This window comes from Macaca fascicularis, chromosome 17 (genome assembly GCF_037993035.2).
Source record: "Macaca fascicularis isolate 582-1 chromosome 17, T2T-MFA8v1.1".
In the NCBI taxonomy this organism is placed as follows: Eukaryota; Metazoa; Chordata; class Mammalia; order Primates; family Cercopithecidae; genus Macaca; species Macaca fascicularis.
Genome location: NC_088391.1, coordinates 97383094 through 97403925, shown reverse-complemented (window position 1 = coordinate 97403925; position 20832 = coordinate 97383094). Strand labels below are relative to the sequence as shown.

Genomic DNA, 20832 nt, shown 5'->3' with positions numbered 1-20832 from the left:
TCACAGCCTCACATGTACTACCAATTCCAGAATTTTTCCTAAGCATGACCAGTAAGGTCACCCTATACACTTTAATATGTCTCAAGGAATCAGATCTTGCAATGTGTAACAATAGGTAACATTTTATAGAGCCAGATACTCTACAAAGGTTTTTCTATACTTTACCTGATTCTGCATTTCCAGCCGCTGTGTGTGAACCAATGTGTGGGTAGATAGTTATCTCTCTCCTTTCAATATGAGGAAACTGAAGCTCAAAGAGGCCAAGAACACAAAGCAATAGGTCTTGGGTCATCTGACCACCTGCATTTTTTATCATATTGGTTTGAATCCTAAGAAATTGCCATTTTTGTAGGTCAAATCGTTAAGTGCATATGATTTTCCCTCTACAATGTTGTCTAACTCAGGAACATTTTAGTAACAAGTGACACACACGGACACAAACCAGCCTAAACAAAAATAGAACATTTAATTGCTGGAGCAACGGCATCCTGCAGTGTGGCTGGCGCAAGGCATAGACAGATCAGAGGTTCAAACATCATGAGCCCATCCTTCCCTCTTTGTCTGGGCTTTCCTTGTGTTGGTTTAATTCCCGGACAAGCCCTCCTTTTGTGGTTCTACGGTGGCTGCTGGAAGATATCAATTCACTCAGTTATCACAGTCAGAGACTTCAGTAAATAGAGGGGTTCTCCTTCTTGATCTTCCGCGGAAGTTCAGGTTTGAGTCTGTGGCCTACACAACAAGTTCCTGGCCATCACATTGATGGAAGTTTGGGGAGCTGCGACTGACAGCCCTATCCCTAATAGGAGGGGAGGTTTCCAAAATTAAAGGAGAGTTCTGTTTCTAGAACAAAGGTGAACAGGAGCTGCTCGGGCAAAAATAACACATGGTCTGCTGCACATGAAGCACCCAAATCTATAGAAAATCTAATGCTCTCCCCAATGCTACAGTTACGCTTGATTATAGAGAAAATAAACACTGCCTAATAAATAATAAGACAGAGGGAAGTTAATGAGGTAAAGATCAAGTTAATGATAAACCCAACAACGAACAATCTGGTTAACTACACATTAGAATTGATTTCCTTCTTAAGTTTAAGAAACTTATTCCCTTAATATTGATGACATTTCTGTCCACAAAATTTTAAAAGTTCAAGTTCATCTCTCAATTTCTTACAACGACATTGGAAAATTAAATAATATTCATCTACTGAACCAAAGCCCATTGTGTAACTCAGGTTTATATTTGCATATTTCTACTGTCTCCATTGCCCCAAATTTCACTCAAGCAGGAAACAGAACTGATTTCCTGTCACCATCAAACAAACTACATATATCTACCCTACAAATTATATTGGCAAAAATAAATAAGAAGGGACTTATTGTGGCCATCTGTAAGATGACTTCAATAACTAGTAAGGCAGAAAGTTGAATTTTTACAATGTGCTTTTGGGAACCATATGAAATCCTTTATAAACCAAAATTTATATTTAGACTTGAAGAGTAAAACTGGGTCCAGACTTCTTTGATAACCTCACTTGTCAATGAGTAAAGGGTTGACCCTTTACCCCAATATGTATATTATTCTTTAAAATAAGTCTTCTAAATATGCACACCATTAGCAAATATATCTTAAGGCACAATATGCAATCAGATAAAGAACCTTTGTTAATAATAGTGAATATCTTTTATCATGTATGCATTATATAATATTATATATGGGATGAGAGGTAAAGAAAAGGGAGGGGGGAAAGGAGAGACTGGGAGAGACTGCTTCCTCGTTTGAGTTTTGGAGGATCAACTTCTTGGTCTTGAACAGATGATCATTATTACTAGTATTGTTTTTTCTTTTATAATATGACTGATGAAGAGCTCAGTAATGGAAAAATGGCTTACTTGGCAGCTTGCTTGTGTTTGCGTTATTACCATTGGCTTCATTCATTGGTTTCTTTTCAGAAAACTTTAAGTTCCTTTTACTATATTGTAAAAGGAGCGTTAATTTAAAATAGATAATATCTGAGGAACCCAGCACACTCGAGCTGTAATGAACGGCAACCTTCTGGAAAGGAGCCGGACTGCATGGGCCCCGCCTGCACCACACCTCAGGCACTGTGCACAGAAACCACCATCTAGTGCAAGCAAAGGGAGCGCGTGGTGTCAACAAATACGCTTCACATTTCATATGCTCAATTTCTCTCATTTTTCAGTGTTCTCACGCTTTCCGCCACACCACAATAAGCTCTCTGGAGCATCACTTCAAGCACACACAGTCCACTGCAGACCACTCGACATGAAGCACACAAGACTTCGGGACAGGGCTGGCCCGAAATTTCGTGGTCCCTGTAGAAGACAATTATGCTCTCACTGTGTAAAACACAACAGTACGACGGTGACACAGTAGGAAAGCAAAGGAGAAAGTTTCAACACGAGAAATCTTACTGATTTGTTTCAAATTGAATCATTAATACTCATATGATACACCTAGAAAAAATGATATCCAAGAATAACAGTCCTATGCCTTAACAACTGTCTTTTAAAAATAATTTATAAGTATTTTTGCAGAATATTTTAACTGAATTTGCTATTTTCACTCCAAAATTTGTCGTTTCTTTGATCAATGACTAATGACGTAAAGCAAAGTTCTTCATTTAATTGCTATGATATCTGGTCTTGCTAAAAATACACCAGAAAAAAAAAAATCCTGGGTATCTTTCATTGCTTATTTTTCATAAACCTTTCAAAGGATTAATATAACTTCTGATGAGTATTCTTTCAGAAAGAAAGAATTGCATGGTGCAGACCATATAATTACTAAGATGAAAGATGAAAATTACTAGTAATAGTAATGAAATAGTAAGCGTTGTATTTGTGTGAAAATTAGTAATTTCATTTTACTAAGTAATTTCATCTGTATTCTGATAAAACTTTAACATCTCCATGTTTCGTGGAGGACAAAATGAAGCAATTTCCATTAATGAATCAAGATACATTTCCCATTTTAAAACATAAATGGAGTAAACTGTTGGTAATTAGACTCACAACTATTCAATCAATTCCTATTTTTGTTAAATAATAACACATTTAGGGAGACTTAAGAGTCTAACTGCTTCTCTTCTTTTTACAATGGCTCCTGAAATCTCAAAAACGTTTCAAAACGTCTACGTTACCTCCCTAAAGATGGGTATAACTCACTGTCTTATGAACAGAAGTAATTTTTTTAAAATTTCTATCTAAGGTCCTTGAGAAATAGAATAGCCACAAGCAATTACAGCTTCTAGCATTTCAAGACACTCTGCAGAATAACTGCAAAAAATATCAAGATTCAGAAAAAATTATGAATGACTCAGTTTGATTTTCTGCTGATTCAAAATCTCAATAGTATTTAATGGTTAAGTTTACAGATTATTTAATTAGCATTAGGCAAAAGAAAGAGACATTACCTCGCCATGCTTCTGTTTTTCCTACTAAAAGATACTATATAAAAATAACATAGTAAGTACTGAAGAGTTTTAAATATATTTGCAAAAGATTTTTATTTCAACTATTTTGAATTTTAAGAAAAAACGTACAGTTTATATAGTTTGAACATCTGCAATAATAGTGTTTTTGGTGCAAAAAGAACAAATGTAGAGCGCAGCTGACAGATTAAGTTCTATTTCAGGGTTCAGTTACAAGTAAAGAAACAGAGGAAAAGGAAAGAAAGGTAAAATTACAGAATGATCATATGTTCCAAAGAAATCCATCATCCAACGTTTTCTGCAGGATATCAGTTGATAGGATCAAAAGATAAAAGCCTCATTTGACAATTAAATCTCCTAAATAGGAAAACATTTTAAGTGCCAGGCAGAATCCAGTTTATAAATGTTCAGATGTGCTCCAGATTCTGTCCTCAGGACATCTAAGTTATGTGTTCTTCTAAGGGGAATCTTAAAAGGAATAATTATTGAAATGATATTATACTGAGTTTTTCCAGACTTTTATTATACACACTAGACTCTTCTGTGGATTATGTTCCCACACTCAACTGACTACTTAATGCTGGTCCTACACTTTTCTTGTCCTGACATCTAAGATGCCTTAATTGTAAAACGGCTTTCATTTGCTTTTTATGTCAAATTCAAATGTGAATAGTCTTCCAGTATTTGCCTACCTTTTACTAAATAATAGAGACCCTGCTTGGCAAAAGGACTGTTAATTATATTGTAAGAAAAATAGCTGAAGAACTTGCAAATAGAAATGAAAAGACTCAAGGAGAACATTATAGTTATGTTGAAATACCTGAAGGATTGCCAAATGAAAGAGACACTTATATTTATCTTGTTAACTCAAGAGAGGTTGACTGTGACTAATGGATAACAATTTTTAAAAGTTTTTAGTCCAAAAGAAGGCAAAAGACTTGAATGGTAATGGGAGCCCAGAAGTAGATGGGGTGGTCCGGTAAAAAATTAAGCAGAGATTGGTTATTTATGGAAGAAAAATAATGCAGAAATCTCTCAACTGTGAAGAAGTTAATTAATCTAGATAGTTGCTAAGGAATCATTCAACTTTAAGAGTCTTTGATTCAGTAATTTTCTTCTGGTCCCTCATCCCATTTACCTCTGCCTGACGCCATCTTCCATCATACCCTTATCAGATAAACTGTCTTGTAGAGTACTTTCTCTTCCTGTCTATTCACCCTCAAGTTGTCTTCATTTCAGACTCTAATACTCTCCAAACTACATGATCACAAGCAAATTATTTAACTGTTGAGATCTGCAATATCCTATCTACTCATGTAAAGCATTTAGCACAACTCCTGGCACCTAGCAATTACTGTTTGCCATTATTAGCCATTATTATTGTACCCCAACTCTCAAATCAGCATCTCCATGAGGCATCCACCCACTAATCAGACCCAGATTTGGTCGATCACTTAAGAAATTTCTCGCACTCTCGGGCATGCAGCTGTTTTAAATTTGCTTGGAGATATTTGGAGAGAGTAGTGAAATTGCAGTACAGTAGAGGAATCGGGATCCTCGGATGAGAATTTCTCCCTTTAAATGCAGAGGTCTACTGATGTAGCTCAGTCTAGGACTCTTAAGAGATACAAAATGCCCACTGGAGAAAGAGAACACTGGGTCTTCTGTGGATGGCCCAGGCTTCAGCTGTGTTTACGGCTTTAAGTCAGATCAAAACGTGGCACAAACACTGGGAGATTCCTCCCTGGAAAATAAAAGGAACAATAAATCCAGGTTGAAGACATTCAACAAAATAACTGACTCATACTCCTCAAAATTGTCAGGGACATGAAAGGCAAAAAAAGTGAGGGATGGCTACAATTTGTATGAAATTAATGAGACAGGACAATTAAACTTGATATGGGATCCTGAAATGGATCCTGGAACAGAAAACAGACAATTTGAATACTTGGCAAAATTCTAATGTGGTCTGTAATTCAGCCAATAGCCTCATATCCTCATTCACTTCCTCGGTTTGCTACTTGTACTATGGTTATATAAGGTGTGAACATAGAGGAAGCTGGGTGAGGAGCATAGAAAACTCTCTGCACAATGTTTATAAATTTTTGTAAATAAAATTATTTTTATATAAAAAGTTTAAAATGCAAAATATAATTTTTTGAATTTTTAAATTAATTTTTATAAGATAGATAAAACTGTATGTATTTATCATGTACATGATATTTTGAAGTATACACACATTGTGGAATAGTAAAGTCTATTTAACATACACATTATATCACACAGTTATCATTTTTTGGTGAGAGTATTTAACATCCACTCATTGTGTTTTTAAAGAATATACAGGGTGGCTGTAGCTAAACTATAACATTTTTACATTTTAAATCATATGTTAAAATATTTAAAAATATTTTAAAGATCTATATCATCACAAGTACTAATTATTCCTGTGCATGTCTCCCACCCCTTGAAACACAGATACATACATACACACAGCACTGAAGGGAAGAAAAAACAAATTTTGAAACATTTTACATTGATTGCTATGGACTGAACTGTGCTTCCTCAAAATTCATATGTTGAAGCCCTACCTCCTCTTGGGACTGTATTTGGAGACAGGACCTTTAAGAGATGATTGTGGCCTGGCCCTTATGACTTCATTTGACCGTAATTACCTCCTAAGAGAGGCAGCATACCTCTCCTACCCACTTCTCACCTGGGGACACAGTGAGAAGGCAGCCATCTGCCCACCATGAAGAGTGCCCTCACCAGATCCAGACCATGCTGGCATCTTGATCTTGGACTTCCAGCCTCCAGAACTGTGAGAAAATAAATTTCTGTTGTTTAAGCCACCCAGTCTGTGGTCTTTTGTGATGGCAGCCTAAGCAGACCAATACCTCAATGTATCAGTTTTCTACCGCTGCCATCACAAATTACCATAAATTTAGGGACTTTGAACAACACACATTTATTATATGACACTCTTGGAGGACAGAAGTTTGACATGGGCCTCCCTGGGTTAACACTGTCAGCAGGGCCTTGCTTCTTTCTAGAGGTTCAGGCAAACAACCCATTTGCCCACCTTTTCCACCTTCTAGAAACACTCTGCATTCTTGGCTCATGATCCGTTTCCTCCACCTTCAAAGCCAGCAACAACAAATCACTCCCCAGCCCTGCTCCCATTGTCATGTCTCTCTGTGACCACGGAGGGAAAGGCTCTGCCCTTGGACACACTCATGTATCTAGATGGGCTCACCCTGAGAATCTACGATGGTTTTCCAATTTCAAGAACCATACCTGTGACGGTCAATATCCAGTATCAACCTGATTGGATCGAAGGTTGCAAAGTATTATTCCCGGGTGTGTCTGTGAGGGTGTTGCCAAAGGAGATTAACATTTGGTCAGTGGACTGGGAGGGGCAGACTCACTCTCAATCTGGGGAGGCACAGTCTAATCACCTATCAGTGCGGGTAGAATAAAGCCGGCAGAAGAGCGTGGAAGGACTAGACTAGCTAAGTCTTCTGGCCTCCATCTTTCTCCTGTTCAGGATGCTTCCTGGCATTGAACATCAGACTCCACGTTCTTCAGCTTTTGGACTCTTGGACTTACACCAGTGGTTTGCCAGGGGCTCTCAGGCCTTCGGCCACAGACTGTAGGCTACACTGTCAGCTTCCCTACTTTTGAGGGTTTGGGACTTGGACCGGCTTCCCGGCTCCGCAGCTTACAGATTGTAGGACTTCACCTTGTGATCATGTGAGTCAATTTTCCTAATGAACTCTCCTTCATACAGTCATCTTTCCTATTAGTTCTGTCCCTTTAGAGAGCCCTGACTAATACAATACCCTTAATTCTATCTGCAAAGGCCCTCTCGCTATGCACGGTGGGCAACATGCATGTTCCAGGAGTTTGGGTGTGGCCATCTTTGGGGCCACTCTCTGACTGCCACTGTGAATCTCTGTTGACACAGAACCTGTCAAGACTCAAACTTACATGACTGTCAGATACAAAACCACTTAGATCAAATCAGGACGATTGGGAACTAACATGTAACTTCCCTGGAACATGAGCACAGAACAGTGCAGCTAGGAATGCCTGAAAGATATACTCTAGCTTGGCAGATGAGGCTGGAGAAAGAAAGAACAGAAAACAGACAAGTTGGTGTTTGTTCACATATCACATGGGCAGGATGTGAGCTGCTGATGACATGGAAGGAGGAGAGAAAACAGAAATCAAGCCATATGTGTCTTTTTCCTTTGGAGCAAGCTCCTTAACTTGGACGTATAAGGCATTCGCTTGAAGCTGTGGATGAGGTATAACTATGAAGATAAAAATATACATTCACCTAGAAAAATTTTTCATCAAAAAGATCCATGTCAGCCATAAAGCAAAAGCAAATATAGACACATCGGGACAACACAAATATTTTTCCAGGAATAAAGCAACTAGAAAATATAAGGGAAGGAAAATTGCATTCACAAGAATAACTCTAATCATGAGGTAACTAAGAATTCAGTCAGTAAACAATAAAGAAAATTATAACAATTATAAAATTCTACCAAGGGACATGGACATGGAGAAAGGCTTCACTGCATAGAGAGATCTACGCCATCCTTGGGGAAGAATGTTCTGGTTTGTAGCCGTGAGGAGGAAGGGCGGAAGCATAGCAATGTATAGAATGGGCAGAGGAAACTTCTGAAGGGAAAATATTCGAGCTTCATCCCTTGGATTCGTTGATGGAAAGGCCTATTTAATGTTTTTAATAATATGAGTCTCCACTTATTCCATGTCTGCTACTTTGCACGGAGCTCACATAATTGTTTCCTTGAGCATAACCTGAGATAAAGTAGCCCACACTTTCACATTGTAAAGTGTTCATGTATGAATTCCATAAGAATTTAAACCTCAAGAAACAGGAATAATTTGTAAATACCCTCATGATACCTACTCCAGTCCTTATGCTGATTTACTGACATGGAAACCCTAGTATTCTAAATTATTCGCCATGGAACAACTAGAAATTCATAGAAATTATTTTCTAATTTAAAGGAACTTCTACCCTACAGTTAGCTGTAGTTTTAATCAGCACAAGTACTGTAGTATTATATAAAAGAGTGAGTACAGATTCAATTTGTCTTGATTTTTAAAATTTTTTAAAAATGTTCCTCATATGAACTTCATTTTCATCCAATTTCAGCTTCATCAATTCTAGGCACAGTTGCTGTATATTTTAGGTTTCTACTTCTCAAGGAAATATGTCTAAAACAATAATTGATCGTTTTAAATGACAAACCTTTGGTTTACAGGTTTCTGACTTTGTATTTAGAAATTAAACATGTTTAGCAATTTATAACAAAAATCATTAACTCTAGATACTATAGTATCTGAAAAAATGTGTTTAAAAATAAAACATGCGAGAAATCATTTTTAATCTTCTTGTAATTTGGGATTTTTCCATATCTGCTTTATCATCTACTGTTTTGAAAAATATATGAATAAATCATATTAGTTGTAAAAGTGTTCACTTAACTCCCTTAGTATTTAAATTTCTCTCTAGCTGTCTAGATATAATCTAGTAGTCAAATTGTGGCATTATTGTTTCAAATATTTTGTATTATATTAATGATTTATTAAGCCTGTTCAACTCTTCATCTAGTCTGGAGAGAACTCCACAGGGCACAGATCACAAAGGAAGCTCGATCATCAAAGCGTGTGTAACACTGGGAAATAAAGGGAAGTTGGAAGCGAGAGAACAAATGTCAGTTCCTGGGAAACGTCAAGAGGTGGGTCCTGATGGCAGGAATCATTCTCAGCTGAGCGCCCCAGGGCCTGGTCATCAAGCCCTCCATTTCCCTGGCAGAAGAGAAGGTCTTCAGACCCTTCACAGCCTCTACTGAGTATGTAAAATGTGAAAGAAATATAATCAAAACTGTCCTCCAGTGTTGAATCCCATACGACTGAACTAACCCTGTGATTCTTGGCTTCCCAACAGTTTTGTCGCTGAGCCCTTGTTCCTTTCTATACGGTAGAGGAGTATGTTAAAGCTGTTCGGGTAGATCACATCTCTAGACTGTTTTCACTCCAGGAGAGTGGCAGTGCGGCTTCTCCAGGGCTGAGAGCCTGAGTCCAGGTGTGCTTTCGGGCTCTGGGAAGCAACACTGAAAGGGGGAAGCCATCCTTGTTGAGGGAGGGACGCGTTCTCCCATACAGCCCTTACAGGGTTCTTCTTCCTCACTCGTGCCGGAGTGACCAGTGTGACTGAGGCCAGCAGGCCCTTCTCCTGGGCATGGGAGGTGGGGGTGGGACAGCCTCCATTCCACTAGCTCTTTTCTTTTTTTTTTTCTTTTTTTAGAGAAACGTCGTGTTTAATGGTAAAGCTTAGCACACTGCAGAACCAGGAATGGCGTGGAGTCACAGCAGCATGCACAGGCAGGTGACCCCCACGGAGCCTCACATGGCAAAGAGGATGAGGAAGGCAACCATTCGACAGAAGAGCCCCATGGCCTCAGACAGGGCAAAGCCCAGAATGGCACAGGAGAAGAGCTGCTGCTTGAGAGACAGGTTCCTGGCATAAGCAATGACCAAGCTGCCAAACACCATTCCAATGCCAGCCCCTGAACCAGCCACACCAACTGTGGCTGCCCCAGCACCAATCAACTTGGCTGCTATGTCAATGTGCCAGGAGACAACACTGGTCTGGAATTCCAGTTTGACCACCTGGAGTGGGCAGCTGCTGTAGGAAGACTGTTTAGATGAATTCTCTGGGCTATTCAAGAAGGAGGCAGACACAGGCCAGATTAGACCCCAGCTACAACAGCGGTTCCGAGCTGGAGAAATGAGTAATGCCCTGGTGGTCTGCACTGTTTCAGTCTCCCAGCTTCAGCCCTTGGTCTCAGCACTCCAGCTCTTTTCTTCTGTTTACTTTATTGGGACTTTTGCTGCATGGAGGAAGATGGAAATAAAGCTTCAGAACAATACAGTTGAAACAATGGTTATGAGAGTCTTTGTTCCAACAGTTGTCGGGGGGCTGGCGGGGTGGGTGTTCAATTAAGCCATAGGGGCTTAAATTAGGATTTGAGAAAAAATGTACTCTTTCTCAAAGTAAAGTCACACCTCGATGTCCAGACAGGTGGGCCCATTGGCTTAAAGCAGCGGACCCAGCAGTGGTTAAGAAGGCTAGATGTACCACATGACCCAGCCATCCCATTACTGGGTATATACCCAAAGGATTATAAATCATGCTGCTATCAAGACACATGCACACGTATGTTTATTGAGGCACTATTCACAATAGCAAAGACTTGGAATCAACCCAAATGTCCATCAGTGACAGACTGGATTAAGAAAATGTGGCACATATACACCATGGAATACTATGCAGCCATAAAAAAAGGATGAGTTTGCGTCCTTTGTAGGGACATGGATGCAGCTGGAAACCATCATTCTCAGCAAACTATCACAAGAACAGAAAACCAAACACCGCATGTTCTCACTCATAGGTGGGAACTGAACAATGAGATCACTTGGACTTGGGAAGGGGAACATCACACACCGGGGCCTATCACGGGGAGGGGGGAGGGGGGAGGGATTGCATTGGGAGTTATACCTGATGTAAATGACGAGTTGATGGGTGCTGACGAGTTGATGGGTGCAGCACAGCAACATGGCACAAGTATACATATGTAACAAACCTGCACGTTATGCACATGTACCCTAGAACTTAAAGTATACTAATAATAAAAAATAAATTAAAATAAATAAATAAATAAATAGGCATTGATGAAAAAAAAAAAAAAAAAAAAAAAAGAAGGTAGAATAGCCAAAGCACCCATGTCATAATCCACTTCAGAAGGGAAAACAGACTGGCGTGGTCTGAGGCCGACTGCAAAACCAACTATCTCAGAAGCCAGTACTGCTATTGATCGGTCGACTCAATAGACATCAGTGCTAATCATATACAAGAAACCATGAGTGCTGTTAGAAGCAAATGACTGATTAGAGGAACAGAGCAAGGAAATGCCATTAAGTAACAGATGGGCTGGGCAAGTTGGTTCACACCTGTAATCCTAGCTCTTTGGGAGGCTGCGGAGGGAGGGTTGCTTGAGGCCAGGACTTTGAGACCAGCCTGGGCAATATAGTGAGAACCCACTTCTAAAAAAAAAATTTAATTGACCCGATGTGGTTGCATGTGTCTGTAGTCCCAGCTACTCAGGAGGCTGAGGCAAGAGGGTCACCTGAGTCCAGAAGTTCGAGGCTACAGTGAGCCATGATTGTACCACTGCACTCCAGCCTGCGTGACAGAGTGAGACTCTATCTTTAAGGGAAAAAGAGTGAGACTCTGTCTTTAAGGGAAAAAAAAAAGGCAGTAATGAATATACACACAAATATGCAAATCTAAATAAATATATAGGCTCCGTACATAATAGATAGAGATTATTCTCTTGAATACCTGAACTTGCCACCAAGACTTTGGTTCTCAGCAAAGGTGAGAGTGGGAGAAAGAGGAAGGTGAAGCCTACACAGGGTAACCTTGTGAGTACCTCTTCCTTCACCCTGATCTTTCCAGCCGGCTCCTGGCTCCTTTTCCCCACCTTTCTTCATGTCCTCCTCTCAAAGAAGTCACTCGCTAGCACCTGCACCATCAGAGGATGTTTCCACACACAATAAAGAGTTGCACAAGTAACATTAGAGTTTTTACTGGAATATATTTTTGAAAAATCTAAATGATTCTGTCTTTTTTTTTTTTTTTTTTTCTCTTAACACCTTTGTTGTTGGGTTCTTGTTTGTTTTGTTTTCTGGAATTATAGAAAAAAATATTTCCCTGACCTAATGCTCAGGCAGAGTCAAATAAACTACCTTGGAAACATTTAGGGAAGTTAATTACAGAAAAAACTTTTTTTTTCTTTCACTGTTTTGCAGCTATGGGTGTAAAACTAGACCATAGAGAAATGGCCTGCTTTACACCAAGGCATGAAACTGTAGCGGGAGGAAGAGAAGGAGGTGGGAAGTGAGGAGATGGAAGGAAAGCCGATGCTGTAAGACTCCCTCTGCCTTGTAGGCTGCTCCTCCTGGACACTTACCTTCAGAAATCACTCCATTTTCACACCAACTTTTCCATCCCTAAACCCAGAAAATGATTCCACAGGTGACGGCCCCAGAGCAAGCCCTTCTGACCCCTTTCCAGTCCCCTATCTGTCCCACTATCCTCTTAATACTCTTTTCATTGAATTCCAGAGGGCTTCAGCCCACAGTAAAATGAAATTACAAGTATTAAACCTTGATCTCTCTTGAATATAATTCATTGCAAACACTTGTGCCCTTAATCCTTAGTGCCCAAATAGCATAATTTTTTAAATCCTCTTATTGATACCCTTTTAATTATTACTCCCAGGAGAGAAAAAAAAAATCAGCCACGACCCAGCCACCTCTCACCTTGTCTCTTTATTTTTCCTTTTGTTCAACAAGAATCTCGTGCCTTTTTCTCACATTATCCCATTATGCATGCTCACTGCGAGGTGGCATTCTCATCTGTATGTGACACAATGTGTCATTGTCCAAGGGCTACCTACATCAGCCTCCTCTGGGGAAAAAAGAGCTTTTACCACACACAAAAAATAAATCTGTTCAGATTACCCACTTTAATCATTTGGTTAAGTATAGAGCAATGAGCAACAATACATTTTTTTATTCTCACTAGGGACAGAACGATGTTTAATTAGGCATTTAAAAGCAACTGTTAACTTATACAGACCTCATCACAAATGGTTTTTCAACCAGTTCAGTGATCTGAAACACCAATTAGTTTCAATTCACACTTCTTATTATCTGTCCCTTATTAAACCATTTAGTTCAGAATCTAAATTCCTTTCTTTTCAAGAGTGTTGATGTTTTACTTTGGCTAGGAGGAATTTTTTTTTTTTCCTTCTAAAAAGGCATTCTGCAAAATGTCTTCCCATATATCTTTTTTTTTTTTTAATTAAACAAGCAATGCAGAGCTTCTTTTCCTGAAAATGCTCTTTGTTGATACTGTTGTTCTTAAATCCAATCTAGCCCATCAGGGGCTTCGTGGAGGGCTCTGGTGATTTCTCTTCCAGTGCTGCTTGTCCTGTGAGCATTTGCAACTGCGCCTGTCAAAACTCGGCTCCAATGCTGCCACCTTGATCTCTGGGTAAGGCCTGGCCTCTCCGGGTATCTTCCTCTCAAATGGAGTCACAGCTCTGCAGCTAGTCATCCTGCAAGGGCTCATGGTCTCCATAGCGGATTTTTTTTTTTTTCTCACTTTGAAGTCTAGCTTTAGGACACCAAAAAGTACACAGAAAGAGCATGCAAGGACTATTGGTCAAGGTACTCCAGAGAAACAGAATCCATAGAAGATAGAGAGAAAGAAGCTTTAGAGAATTGGCTCACATAGTTGTAGAAGGGACAAGTCCAAAACCTGCATCAGCCCCCGAGGCTGGAAATTCAGGGAAGAGTGAAAATGTTGCGACCTTGAGTCCAAATTTTGCAGGGAAGCAAGTTGGAAACTCAGGCAGAACTTCTATGTTCAACACTTGAAGATAATTTTTTTCTTTTTCAAGAAACCTTAGTCTTTCCTCTTAAATCCATTGGCTGATTGGATGAGGCCTACCCAAATCACACAGGGTCATCTACTTTAATTCTACTGATTTAAATCTTAATCACATCTAAAATATACATCCACAGCAATGTTAGGATTTATATTTGACCAAACAAAACTGGGCTTTATGGCCTAGCCAAGTTGACACATAAAATCACCCATCCTAGGTGAAGGATGAAGCCTGGGATTTCAACAGCAGCTCTGCCACACACTTCCTCCAAGACCTTCCGTGGCCCTCAGTCTCCTTATCTATAACATGGTTCCCCAAATGGAATAAATGAGAAGAAATACGCCTTTGGGGCATTCCAAGGATGAGGAGCATTTGGTTTGGTTAATAAAACTGGATTTCCTCTTACTGACATGTCACCAATAAAGTACAAAAAGGACATAAGCCACTCTTTGAGCCAATCACATTTAAATTCAGGTAAGTTTCCAACTAGTCATATTTCACTGTACTCAAACAAACCCTATCTGGAAATAGGGTTCAGGTAGATTCCTGTTGATGTGGGGAAAGCTTTGGTCTTGAGAGTCAAAATGGGAATAACATGATAAATTCATTAAGTTAGACAGTTCAAAGTCAAGCAAGATTGTGTTGGACTAGAAAGCTAGTGTATTAATGTGCAATGGAAGTATGGCTGTATGGTGCAGAGAAAACTATAGTAGAAGTCATGTATCCTACATGTGCAATGCTGAATCAGTCACTTGCCCTCTCTTGACCTCAATTTCCTTTCCAGAAGATAGGAAATTTGGACATAATGACTTTAATGTACCTTCCAATTTCAAATGGGAATCTATTAGGATTCTTGTTTTCTTCCTGAATCATTTATATTCATTAGGAGGTATTTGATATTGGTTAAGTCAAATGTTTTAAGCTTTTAAACTTATTAAGGCATAAAGGTAATCTGAAACTTCAAGACTAAAAAATTCTATTTTACTAGGCTCTAGGTCACATAGCATAATAACTATTTATATTAACTACTGCAATGAAATCAGTCAAAAGTTGTATTTTTATATCATCTATTCAAACTTTTTATTCTCAAAAGATCTTATGATTAAATCTTCCTTTAGCCAATTTGGTATCAACTATTCTTTGACAGTGTCTCGGGTGATATAATAAAATATCACTGTTCTTTCTACAATTTAATATTCTTCAGTGGAATACGCTACTTTGTGGGGTTAATGGCCCATGTTATTACATCTTTTTGATCAGTTTAGATCCTTCTCACTATTTTTTACGGCTTGATCTTTGCTTCCAAACTATAATTTCATTAGAGGATAAGAGTTAAAATGGTCTTATTTTTAGAAAAAAAATTCAATAGTGATACATACTTTGTTAAATGAACAACAAATATTTGTTAAGTGGATAAATAAGTAAATTAATACAAATGTATGAGGAAACTCTCCAAGAACTTCAAAGTGCCTTGTATAGGACCTTAAACATGTAAGGTACATAAAAAATAGGTTTAAAAGATTAGAGAAAATAATTGCAAGACAAGACAAAAAAAATATATATCCAAGTATTGATTACCCAGCCATATACTCAGCCTTATTTCCATCTTTCTCTCACCTTATCCAATATTCACTCAACACATACTGCTTAAGTATCTACTGTATGTCTGGCACTCTGTTGGCCATGGAAAATACGGCAATGAGCAAAACACGAAGGCTCCCTGCCTCATGGAATTTATACCTTCTCATCTCTCTTCTCAAAACCATACAATAGGGGCAGAAGATAGAGATGATACCTTTATAACAAACTAAAAAATTCAAGAGGTTGGTGGTGGTTGTTGTTGTTTAAATAGCGTTGTTTACTTGATTTTCAACAAACTGCTCAATGGACACTTCAGTTACCAGGCCGCTGTGTTTTCCTTTGAAATACAGAGCCTAAACCACATGGACCCAGTCTGCTTCACCCAGGTAAGACACTTGGGCACCCATCAGCTGATGCACAGCCAACCGTGATTGACAGCATGAGAGAGTCTTTCTGGGTGTCACTGTTAGTAATGACCTCATAGGACTCCCCTTGGGCCTATGAATGACACAGGACAGGTGTACTTCTCAGCAGTCTCTGTGTCAGATGTGGATCAACCTATCTTCTGGGGCAGCTTCATGCTGTCCTCCAATTTTCTAGCCTTTGGGGGTAAGACATTGCATCCATTGGATTCAGCGTGTAGTCAATCACTCACAAAGTCATTTACTTGACATTGATTTTCTACCCCTTTTTCACTGTCATGTATAATATCTTGGTACCAAAAAGCATGTTAAGAACAAAATAATTGATTCCATGGCTTCATAAATATAGTATCAAAAAGAGATGAAATTCAAACAACTCAATTGAAAAAGGGGTTGAGTGCATGAATAAAAGATTTAGTAGGAAGTGCGGTTGGCATTATTGACTAAAATCAGGCTTGAGGGTTTCCTGTAATTTAAAATGATTTATGCTGCCTAGCAATCATTCATGGAACCCCTACTCTTTGCCCCTTGTGCTAGACCCTGGGAACACAAAGATGGATAGAGATTCAGGCCCTGTTCACTCTGGTCCGCAAACACCAGTCAGATTTTAGATTAACACATAAATCTTTGACTCTTCCGTATGCCAGAAAAATGTAGGCTTTGTAATTATGACTCTATCACTTTTCCACACTTTCCCTTCCAAAAATATAACTATGTTTATATTGAACACTCATTGAAATGTTTAGTTCATAGTCTTCATTCTCTTTTACTAATATTTCCGTTTTCTATTTGAAGTTGGTAATGAATGATTAGTTTTCCTCAGAACATTAAACCAACTATATCTTCCCAAGCAGTTTTAATAACAAAAGAATACTCAACTTGGAGAAGAGGCTTATCACAAAAGTTTTATTGCTAGAAGATTTTTGGCCAAGAGAATTTCCAAGCATATAATTGGCAGGCTTCTATTTTACCCTGCTCAGTCCTGAAGCGATAATGGTTGTCCAGTTATTTCTGTCTGCACAAGAATCCTGCCCCATCCCCTAGCCCAGCATAGAAATGCAGAACATTACTCGTCAGGCCCGCAGCCGCTTCTCCAGATTACATCAGTCAGATGAGACGTCTGCTGATCCTCATCTCAGAAACGGCTCTAGAAAAATGATTCTGAAGACTCTTGATAAGCCTCCCCAAAATTTTACTTATAACTCTAAATATTACACATTTCACTTTTGCAAAAAAGGAAAAGCATGAAAATTCATTAATACACTCCATCCCACCCCAGGTTCCTCTTTCCCATGTCTATTCATAATCGGACTATAAATCAGGTCCAAAAAACTACAGCCTTCATCTACCAGACGGAAATGTCCTGGGTTAAGCCTAAATTAAATCGTATTTGTTGTAATTCAAAGATATTTTTCCCAGTCTATTATAATACTCTATTTTTCTGTCATCTATTATCTCCACAAACAGCCATGGAAATAGCTTTACTGATACTAAAATGAGCACCCCAACTTCTAGAAAGATTAATATGAATTTATTTGCATAATTAATTCAAATGTTCTTAGCTCCTTCCCTGTCATTAGCAAAATAGAATGGAACAGGGAAAAAAAGATTGATAAGCTTTGAAATGATAATAATTCAATAGGTAGCAAATTATGTCAGCAGCCTGTATCATTTATCTATTTATGCAGTGGGACAATTATTTACTCTGCTTTGTTTCAAAAAGGATTACAGGTGGCTTCAGTAATTTCTGCAGCGTAATCCATTTGTTGAAAGGAAACTTTTAACTGATAACTTATGAAAGAGTTGGGAAGAAATTTGGACAAATTATATTTAAGACTTTTAGAGCAAATTGCGTAATATTTCACATAGTCAAAAAAAAAAAAAAAAAAAAAAGAGGATACCCTGGTTGGACAAGAACCAATGGATTAGGAAAATGGTTTGGATTCCTTCAAACTTCCATAATTAGTTTCAACTGTGCAGCTTTCCTGACAGTTGAGATTTCTTAGTCAGGCTTCAAAACCATTAGCATTACATAATGCTGAACCAATTAATGCAGCTAGCCAGTGATTCTCACTCCCCTCTAAAACCTTAACACCACAAGGAAATATTTCTTTCCCACTTTGTACTCATTTGGAGACAAGCATTTAGTGACCCCAAAACCCAGTGCCCTCTTTATCATGCCCTTTGGTCCATTTTTGATGGCCAATGCTACCATTTAAAGACAGCCAATTACTATCTCTTTCATTTTACTCATCAAAAACTAAAAGAAAGAGAAATGAGATGTCTTGTTCATGCCAAATCATATACTTTATCAGAGACAGCATAAGAAAAATATAATAAGCCCTGACACTCTGTCTTTCATTCTCTTCATGAATTAATACATTTATTCCTCTAACAATTAATGAAGAATAAACACTGTGACACAAATCTTTTCAATCTTTAGAAAATTCAAACCTCTCTTTCCCATGACAGTTTCATATTTCTTTATCATACATTTTACATTATTCATGGGTAAATAGCACAAATAATATGTTTGAGCTGTATTTTTTTACCACTCCCAAATCTATGTGTTAAAATGATAAAGAAACAGATATTACCGTAGAAGCCCAAGACTCATCTTTTGACACCTGCTTTTCTTCTTCCATGTCATGCCTGCCCCTCTTCAGATTGTGAAAACTACTCTGGTTAAACCTAGTTTGGGGTTGGATACGTCAGTTTCACCATAATATCGATGTATGTGATATAACATGGATTCATATTCTTGTGCTATGTCTCCCAGGCATGTGTGTTTTAGCAATAAAAGTCATTATCTGCAGTTGACACAACTGTGTTCCTAAGAGAACAACAAAGTGCTTGTCCTAGCTGGCCTCGCTGCTTCGCAGAGTAGTACATACTGAGAGGTCCTTCCATGATGGATGAGAACCGAGGTCACCCTTTCACTTTGTTTGTTCTTGTTTGTTTTGTTTGTTTCTTTGTTTTGAGATGGAGTTTCACTCTGTCACCCAGGCTGGAATGCAGTGATGTGATCTCAGCTCACTACAACCTCTGCCTCCCGGGTTCAAGCAGTTCTCCTGCCTCAGCCTCCCGAGTAGCTGGGATTACAGGTGCCTACCACCATGCCCAGCTAATTTTTTGTACTTTTAGTAGAGATGAGCTTTCACCATGTTGGTCAGGCTGGTCTTGGACTCCTGACCTCAAGTGAGCCACCCACCTCAGCCTCCCAAAGTGCTGGGATTATAGGCATGAACCACCGCACCCAGCCCACCCTTTCACTTTGGAAGTGATGGTGAGCAGCAAATAACCGGGACAAAGATGTGAAAGATAAAAGTATAAAATACCATCTCTCAAGTTTATGGCCTAGTGGGAGTGAATAAAACAAACAAGTAATTATAGTATGAAGCATAATAATACCGGGGTCAGTAGAGATACAAAGTCATTTAAGATAAAGGAATTCATATTTATCGTGTGACTTCTAATACTGAGTACCATACATGTGTTTTCGAGAATAATCTTATAATACCGTCTCAAAGAGAAATTATTATCCCTGCTGGAAAAATGGGAAAAATAAGGGTAATCAAGCTCATTTTCCCAAGAGTATGTAACAAACAAATAGCAAAGTCAGAGACTGAGTCATGATTTTCTGGCACGCTCTTTCCACGTACAATGTGCTGGAAACACAGAAGGGGCCACATCTGACCGAAGCAGCTTTGCCAAGTAACTGGCATTTGAGATAGACCTTGGCAGACAGGATCTCAAAAGCCGAGTTGAGAATCAAGAGGGAATTCCAGGCAAAGAGATAGGCTTGAACAAACACGTCTTAGATGGAGAATGTAAGACGTGTTCAAAAGAAAATGTTTTGTCTGAATTTTAGAAAATACAGGATAGTGTAGATGCACTTGGACCTGGACCCAGAATACCTGGGTCCTAACCAACACTAGGTCACTGAGGTGTAAGCCCTGAAATTGGGGTTCAATATTAAGTGCTGCTTTGACATCTGATAAAATCAAGTTTCAAATGACCAGAAGTTTCCCTCCCCATTCTGCTCCCACAGGTAAGGTCCCCTAGCCAAAGACACGAATTCACCAGGGGACCAGGCACAGTTCCTGCTTATCTTTGGGTAGTAGGTTTTGGTTCCCTGCCAGCCTGCAGAATTATACATACAAGCCACTCACCCCCATGACCACAGCAAGGACCAGAGCCAAGTCCCCTTCTTGTTACTACAAACCCGCCTCTCACAGGCCCTGACTGTTCACTCTGTTCTTGAACCATTGCGTAGCCCTGCAGACTGACCACTGTCCTCTTCCTTACGCTGTGAGCATATGTGACAATGACACTGCTGTCTGCCCCCTTTGCTGGGGTCCAGTGTCACATGTTTGACCATCTTCAAATTCCTAATGTAGGAATTCCTCCCTCCAAACACCGTGACAAGGAGACAAATAACCACTTTTAGCCCTGTGCCTTTGGGGAAGCTGCTTCGCCCCTGTGTGCGTCCGTTTCCTCACCTGCAGAAACACACGTGCTCATAGTGCCTCTTTCATAAGGCCTCTATAAGTGCCATAGATGTTTGGTGGCTGTTAATCATGGGTGGCCCTGATATGTTACATGTTTTAACATATTTAGTCCTTACTACAAACCTGTAATGTAAATATAGTTATGATCATCATTACCATTTTTTACTACCAATGAGGAATTTGAAGCAGAGAGCAGGGACACAACTTGCCGCAGATCCCACAGCTAAGTGGTTGAGCCATAACTGAGATTCAGACAGTCTGGCTGCAGAGCCTTTATTAGTAGAGAGAGGACTGAGAGGTCC

General features: G+C 39.1%; 1 long non-coding RNA gene and 1 pseudogene across 1 annotated transcript; both read right to left on the bottom strand.

Moving 5' to 3' along the window:
• Positions 1-1941: 1941 nt before the first annotated feature.
• LOC135968147 (uncharacterized) lies at positions 1942-20522 on the bottom strand. Its single transcript, XR_010582664.2, has 3 exons — positions 20249-20522; positions 4927-5198; positions 1942-2336 (listed from the first exon to the last, which is right to left on the bottom strand). It is a non-coding gene; the product is annotated as an uncharacterized lncRNA (long non-coding RNA).
• Positions 9786-12052, bottom strand: LOC102121456 (ATP synthase F(0) complex subunit C1, mitochondrial pseudogene; annotated as a pseudogene).
• Positions 20523-20832: the final 310 nt, after the last annotated feature.